This window comes from Hippopotamus amphibius, chromosome 2, assembly GCF_030028045.1.
Source record: "Hippopotamus amphibius kiboko isolate mHipAmp2 chromosome 2, mHipAmp2.hap2, whole genome shotgun sequence".
NCBI lineage: Eukaryota > Metazoa > Chordata > Mammalia > Artiodactyla > Hippopotamidae > Hippopotamus > Hippopotamus amphibius.
The window spans coordinates 29,557,722-29,573,664 of NC_080187.1; the positions used below are offsets into that span (position 1 = coordinate 29,557,722).

At 37.1% G+C, this 15,943-nt stretch overlaps 1 pseudogene; it reads left to right on the top strand.

Moving 5' to 3' along the window:
* LOC130844300 (WD repeat domain phosphoinositide-interacting protein 3-like) overlaps nucleotides 1–15,594 on the top strand; it is a 40,612-nt pseudogene extending 25,018 nt beyond the window's left edge.
* Nucleotides 15,595–15,943: the final 349 nt, after the last annotated feature.

A 15,943-nucleotide genomic window follows, 5' to 3' on the forward strand; every position in this document is an offset into this window, starting at 1 on the left:
TATGCCAGATACTCTGCTAGGTGATGGATTATGTGACTTTAATTGCACTGATGAGAGCATGCACGAGCACAGCAGAAGAGTGAGCTAGTTATCATCCTATCAGCATCCTTGCCCCTCACACTCAGCTTAATTATGTGGCCCTAATATGTTCAGGGTTGCAATTTCAATGCCTCGGTGCACTTTACTTCCAGAGCCTTTATCTGTGTCAAGCTTGCATTGAACAAATATCATGTTTTATTCTGCCCTCTGATTAATGCTTCTTTTCTTTGTTCAGGACCCAGTGTGCTTTTTCTCCCTCAATTCTTCTTATGAAACCGAAAACACTTTTAACTAATTTCTGGATATTTTTTCCCTTTTGAAAGTAATTACATTCAATTCTTAAATAGTTACTTAGAAGAGAATACCAACACTTCCTTTGTGAAAAGAATCTGAATTAAATTTAAAGTTTCTGCCACACAGATTCAAGTAGTCATGTTGCAAACACCACTGACTATCCAAAACAGTATAGTTAATTCTTAGGTGCCATACTGGCTGGTTCCAGGACAAACTTGTTTTTGTTCCATACTCTTGCCATTGTTGGTGTCTTGCCAAGAGGAATCGTGACATAATTGTCATTACTTAATCTCATGTGAATTTGGTCATTGCTGTTTACTTTGTTGTCACATCAACATAATCAATGAATTATGTGTGTTGATGGTACCAATCATATTGAATTTAGTTGATTTTATTGAATTTAATGTCTTCAAAAAGATTGGTACAATCTACTTTTTAAATAAAAAGTGTATGTATGCACAATGTCCTAGACACAGAACAGCATGATATATGACTATAGTCTAAGTATTAAAAAAAAATCTAAAAGTATTCTTTAAATGATTATCAAAAAATATTCTAAGTGAAAAGAAAATCATGCCTTAGTTTCATTGGTAAGAGATTTTTTTCTTTTTTAGTGGTATATAAAATGATGTTGTGTTTCACATTCGGTTTTTTTTAGAGGAGGCATTGTGCCTAGCAAAACATTGCATTCCCCAGTTTGTTTACTGCCTAACATGGCCAAGTAACTTAGTTGTACCTATTGAGATATGATCCGAAGTCATTGGGTTTGGATTTTGAAAAAGAAGGAAGGAAGGGAGGAAGGAAGGAAGGAAGAAAGAGAAAGAAGGAAAGAAAGAAAGGAAGAAAGGAAGGAAGGAAGAAAGGAAGGAAGAAAGAAGAGAAAGAAGAGAAAGAAAGAGAGAGAGAGAGAAAGAGGAGAAAAAACTCCTTTCAGTGGGCAAACAACTGGCAGAGGCTGTCTTCCATCCTCCTCACTGGAATGAGGATTTGACACTGGAACTTGAGTATCCTTCTTAAGACCGTGTGACCTGGAATACATGATAAGGATAATAGAAATATAGGAGCAAGCTGAGTATTTTATGACTTTGTGGGGCCAAGATACCAGCCCTGGACTTCCTACCATCAAACTCCTTGGTTTATGAGAAAAATAAAATCTTGAATTTTTACTGTTTTTCAGGGATCTATAACTCACACCTGATCACAAATATTGATGCTACATATAGATTCAAATGCATAACATGAAATTTATGAAAATTTAATAGCTCCCCAAAGAAATTATTTCCGAATAATCCAGTAAGAATTGTTTTCCAGGATATTTTACTCTTATTTTACTTATATAAGTAATATATGTTCATTGTATTTGAATACATAGATGAATAAACTGAAAATAAATTATCATCTAAGTTCCCAACACTAGAAGATTACTAATTAACATTTTCCAATGTAAATATTAAATATAAACATAAATAAATACTAGATTCAAACTTTTACAAAAATAGGTCAAAATATATATGCTGAAATCAAAGTGAAGAAATTAAGGGTGTTCATTGCACTATTCTTCCCATTTTAAGTAGGTTTAAAATTTTTCAGGTTAGAGATTACATATACACATGTATATATATATATATATATATATATATATATATACATGTATAAAACTTCATATACTTTCCAAAACATTTGACTGATAAATACCATACTTGGGGAAACTTTGACACTTTCTTCAGTGCTTCTTTGGGCAAACTCAGGGTTCCAGCACTGAGAACCAAATATCTGAGTCTCTATTTCACTGAGCCTTGTCCCATAACTATCTTTACACAGAGACACGAAGAAATTCTCTTATTTATTCCCCTTCCCCCATCCTAGAAATAATATCCCTCAAACATAAACTCACTGCCCAACTTAAAAACTGAAATGAAAGTTCTGACAATGCAGAGGTGTGTTATAGATACTATAGAACTAATTAGAATGCTTTGAATTTGAATGAAAAAAGGGAACCTGCTGTATTAAGACAGAATTATCAGAAAATGCCTGCTCTCAAGTATATTCACATTTGATAAGTGAAATGGCTTTCACTATGTTGTTTAGGAATCCCACAGTAGATCATTAATGAGCTAGTCCCCATAACCGATTACAAGTCAGTTCTAGCAAGGGATGTAATTAAAGTCTCAGATGTTTCGATTTTCATGAATAGAAGTTTGTCCTCCCTTGGTGGCTTTTATCCATGCTCAGAGTTCTTTGCAATTATTAGCTCATTAGTCCTAGTGGATTTTTTAATTTAATTGTAAATTAGTAGACCCTACAGAGTTAAATATAAAACAAACAGAATGTTAATAGCCCATTTCATGAATATATATACCAATGGCTCAAGCTTTATTATCTTAACATATACATTAATAATACCAGCAGTGAATTCAATCTCCTCTAAAGCACAATTCCATGGTTCACACATATTACTACTCTGTAGAATTTCTCAACCCGAAAACTCCTTTTTATTTTCCTTTTTTTATACATGATTCCAAAGTTTTAGCTTTTTGTAGAATTTCTTTGGTATATTAGTATAGTAAAATCTCTCATACTCTATGGACAAAATATAGAACATTTTGATAAAATACACTGATTACTGAAATATCATTGTAATTATTTACAAAAGATCTTCCATTCTCATTACTTCCATTTACAACTTCAACTTGGGAGGGAAATCATGGACATTTTCAACATTTCTAGGGACCTGATGAACACTTGGCCTTGTGTAGAAGAGAAAATATCAGGTGTAATTGAAAGACTGAAAGAGGACAAATATTTGTCACATGGATAAATAGGGAAGTGAACTCTACTGCCCCTGAAATTGGTAGAAGTTAGGGAACTGTATCGTTGACAGCTGAAGATTATTCTACCCGAATCACCACTTCCCTCAATCTGTTCCAGTGCTGTCATTCCATTCCTGGTATGGTGGGCCTGCATGTGACTCAAGCCTGGTCAAGTGTATTGCTTTCACCTGACTGTGGTGATTGGTCTGTGTATTAGTTTCCTGGTACTGTCATAGCGAAGTACTGCAGACTGAGTGGCTTAAGCAATAGAAAGTTATTGTCTTACAGTCTAACAGTTCCAAAATCAAGGTGTCAGCAGAGTTATTTCCTTCTGGAAGCTGTGAAGGAGAATCTGTTCTGTGCCTCTCAGCTGACTTCTGGTGTTTTGCTGGCAATCTTTGGTGCTTTTTGGGTTCTGCAGCATCTCAATCTCTGCCTTCACGTGGCATTCTCCCTGTGTTCCCATGTGTCTACATATATCCCCTTTATAGGAAAATAGGACACCAGTCATTTTGGATTAGGGACTCACCCTACTCCCATATACCTCACCTTAACTAATTACATTTGCAATGACCCTGTTTCCAAACAGGGTCATGAGCACAGGTCCTGGGGGGTTAGGACTTCAACATATGAATCTGAAGCGGACACAATTCAATCCGTAAGAGTTCAATATAAATGCATAAGCTAATGCATAATGAGACTCAGTGAAGTGCAATAAAAATTTCACTGTGAATTCTAGGAAATATTCTCAGTCTTTTTCCTCCACAAGAGCATGCAGGGACAGGAACTGCTGCAGTTATGTCACAGCTGCTGGGTGGGGGTGGGGGTCTGCAGAAAATGTATCTAATGTTGTGGAAGCAAAACTAAGAAATAAAAATAGAAATGTCTATTTGCTTCTTATTGAACACTGGCTAAAACTATATCTGAAGTCAAATATCCCCTTTAATTGTTCAGTTATACAAATGAAGATATCCCCCCCTTTTTGTTAAACCTGTCTTAGTATCACTTTCTTCTCATTGCCACAGAAATAGTCATAATTACTATGATTAAAGAATGGGATTAAAGATGAGGTATTCATGTGAACTGCAAAAAGAAGGGTGATGGAATGAATAATTCCTTTCTGCTTTTGTATTATTTTAGATCAGACTCAACTTGATGAGTTCCTGCACAGTAATATGTAATGCCTCAAAAGCACAAGTGAATCTAATCATTCTGTTTCTATGAAATATTGAATCCCTTCACACAGCAGCAATACACAAAGGCACAATTTCCTGTAACAACAAATCTCCCAGCAAAGAATCAAGATACATGTTTCTAGATGCTGGGTCCATGCCTTGCTGGGAATAAAGAGACAGTCAAGCTGAGGGCAAGAGTATTAGCACAGAGCTAACAGGATCATAGGTCAAATGCAGACAGTAAATGACATTGAAAAGTGGTCTTCCATCAGAGACAATGTCCAAGGAGTAGAATTAGAAATGCAGGCTAATTCTAAGGGAAAGCAGTTCTTGGGAGTAGGATGGGAACTTGACTTTCAAAGTACATAGTGGTGATGATGATATATCAGGCAAAGTAGGATCATCTCTGAGAATGTTTAGGAGCAGGGACAAAGGGGAGAAAGGCTCATCTTCCACAAGTATCATTAACCAGGAATTTTCAAAATACTTTAAGCATCCTACCACTTACTTTACTTGTATGCCCTAGGATCCCAAGGAGCCCGGTGTCAGAGCACCAGTAGTCTTCTTATTGCCTCTAGTGGTATTTGATAGTGAGGTGATGCGAGTCAGAGAGGAGACCTCTGCCAAAATTGTCATGAAGGTGCCTGATACACTAACTATAGTTTCCATATCTTGTTCATTTGCCAAATATGTACCATAGATTTGAAGCTAAATTAGCTTCTCATTGGTCACAGGTGAAATACAAAGCAATGCTCAATAGGAACAGAAAGGAGAAACCTTGAATGGGGGGTAAGAAATTGACATATAAGGAGCAAGGGAGATGACACTGTACAGAGAGTGCCAATGTAACAGTATGTAAGGAGCATAACTTCATGCTATTTTTGATAATTCAAAGAACTCTGGGAATATTTCAATGCATAAATAAGGGTATTCAGCCTTGGGACCTCACACCTCTAAGTTGTAGGCTCACTGCAGAACAGTAGCCTCTCGATACACACAATACTGTATTGGACAACTTTTGTGTCTCATCCTGGTCAGCTTGGCCCACATTTTAAGCCAGCCATTATCGTAACAACCAGCTTCATACAAATATGTAATCTGAGAGCACCTCAGCTTTGCCTGTCTGCACACCTTCTGTTTTGTGCTCCAGGTCTTCTCTGACATTGTGGTGTAGGATGCTTGTAGGAACGGGATGGCACTCACACGTGTGCAAACTGGTAAGCCAGAGAATAAGCATCTGATGGGGCAATCCTTGACTAATGGGAGATGGGAGCTTGTGCATGAATGCCTTCCTCTTTTTTTCTTTCCAGTGAGCAATTTGGAGGCACATTCTACATTGTTCCTCAAAAGATTCCAGCATAAGCTAGCCCCAGTCCCCAAAGCAGTGACCAACTCAAGAATATCTCTTGTTCTGTTCCCTGGCATTACACCCCTTCCCCCAATTACCTGCATTCAAGTTCTTATCTCAGACTCTAATTTCTGTGTGGAACCCAGGCTATCAAAATGACCTTCTGGGTTCTCTGTATATTTTACAGCTAGAATCCCATTGTGGTTCAAGGGACTTACTCTTAAATCTCTAGATCTTTTTACAGTGGAGGGCACAAAAAAAGAGTTGCTGATGTGTGAGAAGTATCAAGCATTGTGATTTGGGTTCATATTTTAAATCTTCACTGCTTTCTCTGTGATGTATGTCCTGATCAGAAGCCACCCAGTTCTAAACATGTACCATGGTTGCAATAGTTGTGGATGATGAAGGTTCCTGATTTTCCACAGGGGCCTCCAGAGGGAATTTTGTGAGCTATAGGTTAAGTCAGGCCAATTCAAATTTTCTTTAATTCGGTTCTCGGCTTCACGTTTGTATAGATTTGGTTTTTGGAGCATATGGAAGAATGAGAGTGGGAATAGCAAGTGATGGTAGGAAGTATATAACCATCTAAAATATTTTATTCCTAAATTTGATTACACATTACCTGGAGAAAATAACTTTTTGAAAATATGAATTCTTGAACTCCACCCAAAGGTCCTGACTCCATTGATCTAGACAGAGATCCTGAGATCTATATTCTTAAAAGCTTCCCAGGAGATTCTGATACATGGCCAAATTAGGAAAACAGTGACCAAAATAATTCATGAAAGATTTTAAGAGAATTTGTTACCTAAAACTATACATTTTTCTACCATAGGGTTGGAAGCTTAGGCATTTTCTAAATCTTATTTTCAAGTGAGGAAAAGTCTTAACTTCTTGATTTGGGAAGGGGAGTTTAGAATTTAATTTTCAAAATAAAAGGTCTAATTTCATATGTTTTGATCTTTCTGAAAATTAACACTTAGAGGTAATTTTTTACATACTTTCATTTATAGGCATCTATAGACAGGCTTAGTTTTAAAGAAATTATGTCTAGGTGTAATCACATATAACAAAGTGTACACAGTTAACTGTAAATACTTCATCAAGTAATTAGCATTAATTAACTATACAATTAAGATTTTGATTGACAAAGACAATTAAGTTGATTGTCCTTCTCAAATATGCATGTTCCTAAAGTATTCACTATCTAGCTTCTGTCCTAAAACATTTCCTAGTAGACTCCCAGAAGTGAATAGGGTATTCTTCTTTTCAGACATTAGCATAATAAATGAGTGCTCCTTTGTGTCCAGGTGACTCCACAGCTGCTGGAGATTGCTGACAAGCCAGAGGGAGTGAGTTCAGATGCTTAGTTAGCAAAAGGGTATAGGCCATTCCCTTGGAAACTGAAAGCCAGTTTTTTGTTGTTGTTCCTTTGTTTGTTTTGATTGGCAGTACTTTTGTGAACAGAAAAAAAAAAGTAATGGAAATAAATAACATAAACAAAAATTTTAATAAGCAAGATTATAAATTGGCTTCTTGATATAATTTTTATTGGGTAGGTCCCTTGGCTAAGGGATTTTCTGACATGATGAACTTAATTTAGATGAAAAGAGTTTTTAAATGAGTATTCAGTTAATGTGTAGAATCATAAAACTTAAATTGTGACTATAGATTTCCTTTACCTCTCTGTGGCAGAAATGTATGGTTACCATGGAAAATACAACCATGGTGAGTTTAATCAAAGTGCAATGAAACCTATAGGAAAATAGCAAAATTCCTAATCTGAAATTTCTACTCATTCATTTAATTATTTAGTCAATAAATATTTATTTAGTATCTATTCTCACAAGTACTGTCCTAAACAGTAGGGATATATTAGTCAGTAAAATATATAGAACAAAATCCCTGCCCAACTGGGGACTTATATTTTATATTTTCTGCTCCTACTTTTTATTAGAAAAATTTCTGTGAAGTTACCAATGATAACTGAGAATTACTTATTGTTGCTTGTCTGAATATAATGTCAAAGCAGAAATGCACCTGAAATATGATGCAAACTGCAAATTGCAATACCTATGTTTCATCCTCACCTTCTTTTTGTTATGATTCACGGGGATACCAACAATACTTAGAAATATATGTGGACTTATAGAAATTGTCCTGTATCTTGAGACTGCTGAGTATGTGCTGCACCATTGATACAATTTATGAAACCGTCTAATCTGAACTGCCTGAATGAGAAATTTGGACATCTCATTTGGCTATATATCTGATATTCAGAATGTCTCAGTAGAATATATTTAAAATGATGTGAATATTTGACTAGTATTTAACCGAGATAAACTATAGTAAGGGTCTTTGAGAAATTGGAGTCAAGTTAGCAGTTTAATAAGAAATTTACTTTTATGAAAGCCAACTTTACAACGAGTCCGATTTAAATCTTTAGAGCTCTCCAAGAGCAATGTTTCAAGTTCAGTCTCTTTTGTCTAATCTTGTTTTGCCTGTGACTGCTTCTTTTACATCTGAGAATCCCTTATTATGAGTTTTAGAAATAGAACGTTTTATAATGAGTCATTAGTGGAGTTTAGGGCCCTCAAGGGAATGGACAGTCTTGGATTTTGAGGTACAGAAGCAAAGCATGGTCCAGAATGCTTCTGTACTAATGATATGGCATGTTGAAGGGTACTCTAATACTGATATAAAATAAAACAAAAGGAGAAATAAAATCCATAGTAAAAGTGCCTCTGAAACAAAGGATGACTAATGACCATGCATTTTGGCCACTGTGGAAAAAGCAGGATTTTTGACAAGCCTTTTTTTTCACCCTCCTTATTTTTATTTCCATTCCCTTCTTTTCTCCTCTACCTCCTCCATTTCCTTCCCTTCATTCTTCATCTTTGTCATCTTCTCCTTTGAATTAAGGGAGGAAGGGGGTTTTCTATGCTTTGTACTGTGGGTCACTTTGGAATGCTCCTAAATGGGAACTTTGGCTTTCATTTTTCTTTGCAAGCTGCTTATGCAGTTGTGTCTAGACTGTAGATCATACTGCCAATGAGAGCCAATTAAGGACATCTGTGTTAAGAGCAAGGCCACCAAGTGCACGATTATCAGACTGTGCTCATACTTTAGCCAAACATAGAAATCTACAAACAGCGGTGGACTGGTCAGACAAGCCCCTGGGGCTTGGGGTGAGGGTTCTGATTTAAAGTGTGTCCTGATGTTTGTGGTTTAAAGTACTCTCCCAGTGACTGATTTTGAGATATTAGCATGATGGGTTGAATTTAGAGTTAGAAAAGGGAGCCAGTTTGCACTCTGCTTCTTTTGTGAATCATCTATATCTTTTCTAAAGCCCTGAATGAACTACTAGGTGATTGATGTGGGACAGTTTAAGTTTAAATGTAAAGAGAATGTGTCACTATAGAAAAGAAAAGGGAAATTCTAATGTAAAATTTGCTTGGGGAGTTTTTTGTAAGAGTTAACTGAAACTGGGGGAACTATAATAATCTCCCTACTGAAAGAGCAGGGGAACGGGACTCAAATTTCCTGGGACTATTATTTCTGGTCTCCAAGATTAGGCACTATCAGTGCCTCCTATTAACCAGTGTTCTCCTATGTATGACCAATAGTTACCTGCTACATCATTTATTGTAGAATATTTTGCCTTCTTCTTTCTCCATGTTAAGGATTTATCTAGCTTTGGATGCCATGTGATTTATTGAGGAATAAGTAGGGAGGTTTCCAGGTGATACATCAGTACCCAGATGTTCAGAGAGTCCATATCCACATGGAAATATTTCAATGCTCAGCTCAATAAAAGTTGCCTAAGGTTTTCCAAGCCCAATAGCTGTCTGTTTTCTCTACATTATACCAGACTTAAAGGTGCTACAGTTACTAAAGTAGGACAGGGGAGTGGGGAGGGTCCTTGAATTAGTCCTTGAATTAGAATCACAAAAATTTGGTCAAACTCATTTGTTATCACAAGTTAGGTTTTCTATTTAAGAAGTTGATATTATTGATTATTTAGTCATAAACTCTTTTATATGATCTGTATCCATTAGATGGATATATCTTAATGAGAGCTGAAAGTAAGCTTTTTTCACCTAAACTTATGCTGCTAGTTATCAATGTTTCTTCTAGATATGATTCATTATATCATAGGACAATGGAAAATAGAATGCAACTCCTCTTAAATATTTAAATGTGGCATGAGACCAAAAGCATATTTTAGGTAATTTGAAGTAGGTTCATAATCTGAACAAAACAAATTAGTGCTGTGATGATTTTAGCATCAGAAATCTTTTGTTTCAATGATGTTTCTAAAGCCTGTGTATTAACACAAAAAGAAATGTGTTAGAATATTGTGAAAAATTATAGGAATCCAAATTATGTAATTAATCATAGCCATGCATAGACTGTAGAAAATACACTGTATTACTAATACATGGCAGAACTATGGGTAATTAATGTTATTTTTTATTTTCTAAATTGTACATAATAGGACTGTATTACATAAAAAATTTAAAAATAAATTTAAAAAAATCACTCAGTTCATAATTAAAACAATTACCAAAAGAAAACGAAAATCTTTAAAAATTTTGTCTTTATCTCTATATGGAAAAAATATCTTAATTTCTTTTTATTCTCATTAACTTCTAAATCCTAGGTGAAGAACTTAAAGCCTCCCTTTAAAATTTCTCACAAAAAAAGATTTACAGAGTTCTAGAAGTGAATAGACATTAGTCCCTGTGATTTTTATGATCTCCCAAATTGAAACCTTCCAAACCTTTTGCATCCATGAGTCAAAGTTTCTGATGACTTAATTTTTCAGGAAAAGTAGGGGGGCAAAGTTTGATGATCAAAGGACAGTTTCAGAAATCAAATGAGGTCAGAGACCACTGAGCAGATCCATACCATCTGGGAGGCCAGAGCCAACAAAGACGGTTAAATCTTGAGAACACAATTTACCAGAGGCTCTGAAAGTTCTCTGAGGGTCACTTATAGCTTTAAGCATTTCAATTTTAATTTTATCCCAAGTTAAATGAAGTTATTGTTATTTTAAATTATAAAGTATGTATTTGTTTTGGAGGATACAAAATATGGGAAAAGAGAAGGATGAATAAGGACAACATTCTTGCCCCATGAGGGCAAAAATGACTAACATTTGGTTGTGTTTCCTTCAGTATTTTTCCATGAACATTTTTGCTCACAGATAAAATCAAACTATTACAGTATGCACAACTTAAGTTCCTATTCTGCTTCTTAATTAACAACCTAACATAAGAATTGCTCCACATTATTTCTGGAAACACTAGATAAGTTTAAACTGTTGGATCAAAAATAGGAAACTAGACAATAGAGTGGAAAACCCACTCAATCGGGGACTGAGAGTCATGGGGTTCAATCCCCACCATGTCCCTGTTTGGAAGCACGAACATGGTACCAGTTTCTGTGGCTGGTAGAGAAGACAGAATAGGTGTACCAGAATGAGTTGCTGCAAACAAATCACTAATAAAGGTGTTGAAGTACAGGTTTCCTAACTCTAGCCCCAAATATTCTGATTCAGCAACCTTAAGGTAAGACCCAGGGATCCACATTTTTAATAAGGACCTTGGGTGATTGTATTGCAAGAGCTTCTGGGACCACCCATTGAAAAAAATCAATGGATTAGATCATACTTTGTTTCCAAAAATTATTAGGGAAGAGTTGGAAAAGTCCATAGACAATAGAGGACATGCTGGAAAAATACTGAAGTTGCCAGCACTGCCTCCCTTGAGTCCCAGAAACCCAGGGTAAGCGGCTGCCCAGGCATAGCTGGTCAAATGGCTGCAGCCACACTCCTCAAGGCCTGCAGCCTTCTCCACCCAGCTGTGTCAAGCATTCTGTACTTTTTCAGCATCCTTGCTTTTCTTGTCTCTTCCTTTCATGAATGCTTCCCATGACCTTTCAAGTCACAAGTTTAGTTGATGGTAGAGTTCATACTGGAACGTAGGCCTCTTGACTCTATTCCAAGGATCTTCCTGTTGCACCATCTTTCAAACCCTTCATTTCAGGGTTCCCAAGCAATATCTCTCTCAGGAAGCCTTTCCCAGTTCTTCAATCTTTTCTGTGTTTCTGCAGCAACTCCCCCTACCCCTGTGAGCTTATTTCTTTCATCATGTTTTTTTTAATTAATTAATTTATTTATTTGGCTGTGTTGGGTCTTTGTTGCTGTGCACGGGCTTTCTCTAGTTGTGGAGAGCGGGGGCTACTCTTTCGTTGCGTGTGCAGGTTTCTCATTGCGGTGGCTTCTCTTGTTGTGGAGCAAGGCAAGTGGGCTTCAGTAGTTGTGGTACATGGGCTCAGGAGTTGTGGCTTGTGGGCTCTTGAGCACAGGCTCAGTAGTTGTGGCACACGGGCTTAGTTGCTCCGCGGCATGTGGGATCTTCCTGGACCAGGGCTCAAACCTGTGTCCCTTGCATTGGAAGACGGATTCTTAACCACTGGGCCACCAGGGAAGTCCCTTTCATCATGTTTATAATACAATTAGTTCACTTATCACCCTACTAGACTGAGTTATCCTTAGTGCAAAACACAGTTCTTGGCACAGAATATATACACAATAATGTTTAATGAATTAACAAATAAATCTTAAGGCATTTATGGTTAAAAGGATATAGCACATCTCCATGGTATGTTTTCCTCCCCTTGGTTAAGTACTGTATTTTTTCAGATGCCAGTGTTTTGAAGTTTCATCTCCTGTTTAGGCAGCATTTATAGTAATTCATCTTTTCTGAAACAGCAGGAGTATATCATGTCACTCTATTATACATACACCTTGAGGTAGGATTTCTTTTTAAATTTATTTCAATTGGTTGGCCTGATTTCCATCAGAGATTTCATTTTAAGTTGTTATTTTATCCTCTGATCAGAAAAACTACTCTGTAAAGGAAAGGAATAAAGTGTTCAAAGAAGGTAGTTTTGTCTATTGACACTATATTAAAATGCAAATGCAAAGCAAACTGGAAGAAGTCAAACCGCCAAATAATCTGGATCATTTCTGAGTCCAGGATAAAAATTCAAATTACTCCTTTTCTCTATAGCAAGCCATTGCAAGCCTCTACATGCTTATTCTTTGAAAGAAAAACAAGGAAACTAACTATAGAAGTGAACCGGAGGATATTCGTTCTTCATTCTTGGTTACTCACTAAGAACACACACTGACATCTTCTAACATATTTTCAAAAATAAACTTTTATTTAAAAATATATTTATCATGCAATTGATTTCTGAACCATTTTGGGTTTCAAGGAAACCCCAGCCCCACCTTCTTAGCCCCCAAAACTCTCCAGATACCTTTTATACCTGTTAATAAATGTAAATATTGACCCTGTTTTGTTTACCTGTTGGCAGTCATTGTCTTTGGGGATCCCCTTCACCTAAGACTCTGAGAGTTGTGTAAAATCCATCCAGTTCCTTGCTTTCTTGTAGAACTTTGACATAAGGCTTCGAAACTGAAGAAATTCCTTGCTAACCCTCATCTCAATATGTTGTCTGACTTGCTATTACCTCTCTGATTTTTCTCTTCCTTTCTGCCTTTGCCTTACTCCATTCTAGCTTCTTTGATCTCCTTGCTGGTCCCAAGCGACCAAACCACTCCTGACTCAGGGCCATTGTCCTTACTGTCATCTTTGCTTGCAGTGCTACTCCTTTCCCCTTGGAACTCAGCTTAACCCACTCCTCACTTCCTTTGGGGTCTTCATTCAGATGACAGCTAATCAAAGAGGCTGCATTCTCTGTTTCTTCACTCTGCTTTATTACTATTTTTTCATAGCATTTATCACCCATTGACACATTAGGCTGTTTTATGTCAATTACTGTGAATCTGAATATGCTAACATGAGAACAATGACTGTTTTCTTTACGGCTCCTGCCCAGCGCCTAAAAAAGTGCCTGGCACATAATAAGTGCTTAAAAATATTTGTTAAACAAATGAGCGATTGCTATGGGGAAATAGTGAGGCAGTTTTTGAAAAGGATTAGTGACCAAAGTTCTGAGCATTTAAATAGCATTTAAAATGAAGTTCCTGACCTTTATACCTTAACTCCTTTGGAGACAGTTATTAGAAGTAGTGATGTTTATAGACTCAGTTTTCATTTCTGAGAGGAATCCCATCATTGCTCTCTCCTTTTTCACACCCTTGACTTTAAAACAGAACTCCATTTTCTGTAGGAATGCAGGTTTGTAAGTGTCAAAAAATTATGTATAAAAGTGGCATCATAAGTACATTCTGTTTTATAACTTCATGTGACATAAGACTAATGCAAGAGTACCCATTTCTGTAGAAAAATAACCTTCATAGTGTAGCTTTGAAGGATAAATCCCCAATAATTAGACATTTAAGTTGTACAGAATTTTTCAGTTTTCTAAACTATACTGAGATGTCCATTTGTGTGGAGAAATCTGTAAATTCATCCGTAGATACTTCTATTGGCTAACTTCCTAGATGTAGAATTGTTACCTCAAAAGCATGGCTATTTTTAAAGCTTTTGAAGTACACTCACCAATTCCCTTCCAGAAAGACTGTAGCAATTTACCAGCAGTGCAAGAGAGTGACTATTTTTGGTGTCTGTGTTGGTTAGGGTTCTCCAGAGAAACAACACCAATAGGATATAAAAAGAGGTTTATTATAAGGAATTGACTCTAACAATTACGGAGACTGAGAAGTCCCATGACCTGCCATGGATAAGTGGGAGAGCCAGGAAAGCTGGTGATGTGATTCCCTCTGAATCAAAGGCCTGAGAATCCGGGGAGCGATGATGTAAATCCCAGTTTGAGGGCTGAAAAAGAGATGAAATAGGCCATAAAGGGGGCAAATTCCTCTTTCTTTAGCCTTTCTGTTCTATTCAGGCCCTCATCTGATTGGGTGATGCCCACCCACATTGGGGAGGGCAATCTACTAAGTCAGCGATTCAAATGCTAATTTTATCCAGTAACACTCTCACAGACACACCCCAAAATAATGGTTAATCAAATACCTTGGCATCCCCTGATCCAGACAGGTTGACATATAAACTCAGCTATCACAAATCCACCCCTTGTCAACTTGGCACTTATATCCATCTCTTCAAACCATACTTAACCTCCATATAAAAACAGTAACGAGTTTTTAATTCCACCTAACATGGCACAACCTGCATATAACCAAAAGCCCACTAACCCTTTTGCCAGAAGAGGAGTTCTTGAAAAAGAACACTCTTATTAACATAGAATTTTCCACAGAATTCAAGGAAGCCAAATTGAAATGAGACAGAATTGTCCCTTTGGACCTCATGATTAAGGTGTTTTCTACATGCACACACAATCCCTACCAGTTGCATGTCTTTAAACTCTACTATAACTCTAAAGGCCTTTGTGACTTGTGTCCTAGTAGTAACAAGTCCTTCCTGGTCTTCCTGGACACGTACGCAAGTCACGTGCCGCTCGTGGACCTGGCCAGCACCAGGAAGCTGCCAGTGGACATCCCTGTACATCAGGGTATCCTGAGCTGCATTGCTCTCCACCTCTAGGGAACAAGAATTGCAATCTGAAAAAGGGACTCATCAGAGTATTCGCTATTTCTATCAGGGCACTGAACCCAAGAACTATGAAGAAGATCTCAAGCACCAAATATATATCATAGGGTGCTCATCTGGCACAGTGTACGTTTTTGCTGCCAAAGATCCAAAAAAGGAATGAACAGTCTAGTTTGGCATCAGCCAGTTTCCTTCCAAAATACTTCATTTCCAAATGGAGTTTTCCCAGATTTCATGTTCCCTCAGCTGGGCAGCCCATTGAAGTGCTGGGTGTGCCCCCTCAGACTTCTCTGGGGCTAACACGGGTGCACTGTGGACCTGTGGGTAACAGGCAGGAAGGGACTGCCCCAGTGACCTTTGGCCTCAAAGCCATATGAGGTCTTTTACTTTCCTAAGGAAGGGTTCCATTATTAAAAGAATAATTACCAAGGCATAAGTAGATACTTAAGTGGCATTGAACAATTTGTACCTGACTGTCGGCTTGTTTTTAATTAGACCGTGAAGTTTAGCTTTAGCAGTTCCACCGCATCCTTTACATCTAAAATTTGAGGGGACTCCGTCCAAACTTAGGAGCTGGGTTGAGAAAAAGATGAACAAATTGAAATTTGTTTTTGGCAACAGATTCCATCATTTTTACTGGGTCTACAGTGAAGAAATGAGTAAATTGGCAAATGTTAGTTCTTACAGTGTAACAAGATTTAAACAGGATAATAATACCAGCAGCTC